Below are 4353 nucleotides of genomic sequence, written 5' to 3' on the forward strand. Positions count from 1 at the left end.
TTAAGTTATTAAGATTATTTTTTGATGTATGAAACTGAATTATTATAAACTAGCAGTTGCCTGCAGCTCCGCCCGCGTGCGTTTTAATTTTCTCTGCTTGTAAGGTTTTATTTCGTTACAAAAAAGTATTTTTCCGCGGTAAATTGTGGCCTTGCCTGTATCAAATCTTTAGCTAGATAGACCTCCAATTTTATCTGCGCACAATATCACGGAGATTTGTTGCTTAGTTTTTACGTGAAAACGAAATAAACAGACCGACAATACTACGGTTTTATATAAACTTATTTCCGCAATTATAATATTAGTAGCAGAGTGTGGGTTTTAGAGAGCACTATTTAATCCCATTATCATATTAATTAAATTAAATTAGTAATTAAATTAGTTGAATTTAATTAATAAATGTATAAAATTAACATGCATTTTTTTCTTAAGTTTTTCACACAACACTTCACTACAGTTAGAAATTTAGCACTATACCAGCTGTCAAAAATAAATTTGAAGTTGATGTATTTACAAAAAATCAATATCAGGTTAGCAGGGGGTCTATCCAAAACCGAAAAACATGCAAGGGGTCTACGAGACAAAAAAGTTCAGGAACCACTGATGTAGAGTCTCGATAATTCGAGATGGACGGGACCGAACCTACCTCGAACTTTCGATAACGTAAAAATTTAATGAAACAAAGTATTTAATTTTCAGTTATTTAATTGAAAAAATAATACATTTAACGAAAAATTTACCTACATAAGAGGATCAGGGAACATTTATTACATTAAACCAAGTTACAATATACATTATATTACGGCAACAGGTTAATACTTTAAAATAATTGTTTAATGTTTTTTGTTTGAACACCCTATTCTCAAATTTTAGAGTTAAACACACGATGTCGTTTTGTAACATCCAATCATAGTAATCGTCGTGAAATCAATTGTAGTAATTATTCCACTTGCTGTGCGTGAATTTGTTATTATTTAGGAGCAAGACTGACTTTTTTTTCACTAGCTCGGATTTATGAGAAACTCGAATTATCGAGACTTCACTGTATTTTTTATTACTTTTTGATGAGTTGATACTTACAATGAAAATTTTCATCAAGAATACTTGAATTATAAAAAAATAAAATAAAAATTCCATTAGCCATCAATTATTAATTCGTTTTAGTCCTCTTTCAGACATTTTTATTTCAATATTCTTCTGTCACTATTTTGTTTTTGTTTGGGTCTCTATTGACTGTAAATGTAAATAAAGAAAATTAATTAGACTACCATCTTATTGATATTATTATTAATGTTTAATCTCTCTACTGACTAGCTAGTGTGGCTATGACTTAACTGCAAATACCTATAAGTTATGATCAATTAATGGCAAATAACAGTTATTAGTATGAGTCAACTGTAAATACAAATTTATCATAACTAATATGCAATTACAGTTAATTCACAGTCATAACTTATAAACATTTGCAGTTGAGCAGAATTCTCATCAATTAAGGACAACAGTAATTCCAATAAATAAAACCAGAAGAAATCATTACTAATCCTCATTATTTTTTAGTATAGTACATGCATCATAAAATGAAGATAAAGTTAAACATTTATTAAAGATCACTAATTAGCATTTAAGAGAAAAAAAATACCGGATTATTATCCGACAAATTATTATTGAGGAAAACTAGACTGAAAACAATGAAACCTATTCAAGCATCAGAACCAACAGGCAACGATAGGTTGTAATTCGATACACCTCTAAATAATTAATATAGGTTTTGATGTTTTTTTTTTATGGGGATTATTACAGATATGATTGGCTTTTTGTTGCTCTCTCACTTAAATGCTATTTTCATCTTCTTTTTTTCCTCACTGTGGATATCACAGATTTGATTGTTGTTTAGTTTCTCCGCATTGAAATCTTATTGCATGCTTTTTTCTTCTAAGGGGATAGTACAGATTTGATTGGCTATTGTTTCTTCCTCAATTAAATATTGTGTACACCTTTTTTCCCTCAATGGGGATATCATAGGTCTGATTAAGCTATTGTTTCTCCCTCACTTTAATGTGATTTGCATCTCTTTTTTCCTCACTGGGGATGACACAGATTTGATAAGCATTTTGTTTCGCCCTTAAATTAATGTTATTTGCATCCTTTTTTTTGTCGTTAGTAATGCCACAGGTTTGCTTGGGCTATAGTTTCTCCTTCACTTAAAAATTACTTGCATCTTTTTTCCCTCACTGGGGATGTCATAGATCTGATTAAGTTATTGTTTCTCCCTCGCATTATTGCTTCTTTTTTTCCTCACTGGGGATGTCATAGGTTTGTTTGGCCTTTAACTTTAATGTTATTTTAATCTTGTTTTCCTCAATGGGGATATCACAGGTTTAATTGAGCTATTTTTCCCCTCACTTAATTATTATGTGCATCTTTTTTTCCTCACTGGAGATATCACAAGTTTGATTAGGCTATTGTTTTCCCCTCACTTTAACGTTATTTGCATCTTTTGTTTCCTCACTGGGGATATCACTGGTGTGATTAAGCTTTTGTTTTTGCCTCACTTAAATACCGTTTGCCTCCTTATTACCTCACTGGGGGTATCACGGATTCAATTGGGCCTTTGTTTTTCCCACACTTAAATTAATTTAAGTGTGGGAAATCTGCAAATAAAATTTTATTTGCAGATTCTTACGGAAATGCCTCCAAAAATATGCATTAAGTACAATAATATAGTGAAAGGGAAATTTATTTATTTCAGATTGTCATCATCATAGTTAGCCAGACAGCCCAATGTGAACCAATGCCTTCCTCTGAAGGTTTCTCCAAGACAACTTCCGATTTATCTTTGATCTCCAACTTTTTTTCATTAATTGCGAGAAAATCAGACTCCACTGAGTCAGCCCATCTCAACCGTGGCCTTCCCCGCTTTCTTTTTCCAGTGGGTCTAAAAAGCAGTATCTTTTTCATTGTGTTGTCGTCACTCATTCGAAACACGATATTTCATATTGATGAACTATTAAAATGGGAATAAAAGCAAAAATCACTCGAATTTCTAATAATGATAAAATCAATGAGCCGAAAGGGTTTTATTTTGTTCAAAAAATTTTGGGGAGTACAATGCAACTCATAATATATAGTTCATAAATAACAATGCTAGAAAATCATCAACGCAACAGCTACTTTCATACATACAGTCTTCTTAGACTGAAAAGGAAAAAATGATGAATTAATTATAAGCTGTCGAATATTACATGAAACTAAAATAATAATTACAATAATACTAATAATTTTTTGTCTTATTTATCTCTTTATTAAATTCTCTTTAAAATTTTTCAATAGATCAAGGAGTTTAAAAAAAAGAGATAAATTTTTACAATTAAAAATCTAGTTTACCTTTTTCTACAATTATTTTTGTTAATCTAATTAATATTGCTTCACAATAATACATTTCATGAATTTAAAACTTTTTGTTACTTTTTTTAAATAAATGTATGAAAGAAATTAAAGATTATGTTTATAAAATTTTCAATTAAAGATTAAAGAGAAAGATTTTTCTTTGTCCTTAGGCAAAAGTCTTCAAAACTCATCATTTCAAATTTACAAAAGATTAAAAATTTCAATCATATTTTTTCACAAAAGATAGCGCTGTAGGGATTGCAATTTTACCAAACGAATGGTTGAAATATTTTATATTTTACTTGTTTTAATGATAAAAAAAAATCCAGAAATGTCATTACTCTTTTTTTCTGCGTGTACTGTGAAAATATATTGTAGGTTAGCTGACCTAAATTCCTCGCAAACAAATCCCTGCAGCTAAAGTTTTACTTTTTGGTCTCACCTTTTATTTAAAGAAAAACTGTCCGTTTTTCTGAAGTTCATCAATTTTTCGCAGTTCAGTTAGCAATCTGCAACTTGAAAAAATCACTTCCTCCGAATTGAGCAGGTCATACAATCTGCGAGGATCGGAGTTTTTCTTTTTGAGGCCATGTTTTATGCCCATAAGTAGATCCACATGGTGGCGAAAAGCCTTGCTTAATTCGTTCTTTTCCTTTCTGTTGTTTTTCTTTACATTTTCAAACAAGGCTCTGCATGGCTTTGGATGAGCTACAAAATAAAGTTGAACATTAAAAATATTTACAACCTGTACCTCACAATGTCCTGAACTGATGGTTACTTATCAAGTAACCATCATTAATACATTACTTCTGGCATTGTTCTTAACACTTATGTAGTAACCATCATTAAAAAGAATAGAAAATAAAAGCCCTTTAAAATTCGTTGAAAGGGTAAGTGAATGAAAAAAAATGCAAACGTTGAATGTAAAATCAGTAATACTTTTGTGAATATGAAATATACCGGAAG

At 30.4% G+C, this 4353-nt stretch overlaps 1 long non-coding RNA gene across 1 annotated transcript; it reads right to left on the reverse strand.

Annotated features, from left to right (window-relative positions):
* Positions 1-3062: 3062 nt before the first annotated feature.
* Positions 3063-4095, reverse strand: LOC139426598 (uncharacterized). The gene is made up of 2 exons (XR_011637823.1): positions 3830-4095; positions 3063-3195 (listed from the first exon to the last, which is right to left on the reverse strand). It is a non-coding gene; the product is annotated as an uncharacterized lncRNA (long non-coding RNA).
* Between the last annotated feature and the right edge of the window lie 258 nt (positions 4096-4353).

Source organism: Parasteatoda tepidariorum, chromosome 9, assembly GCF_043381705.1.
Source record: "Parasteatoda tepidariorum isolate YZ-2023 chromosome 9, CAS_Ptep_4.0, whole genome shotgun sequence".
Classification (NCBI taxonomy): domain Eukaryota; kingdom Metazoa; phylum Arthropoda; class Arachnida; order Araneae; family Theridiidae; genus Parasteatoda; species Parasteatoda tepidariorum.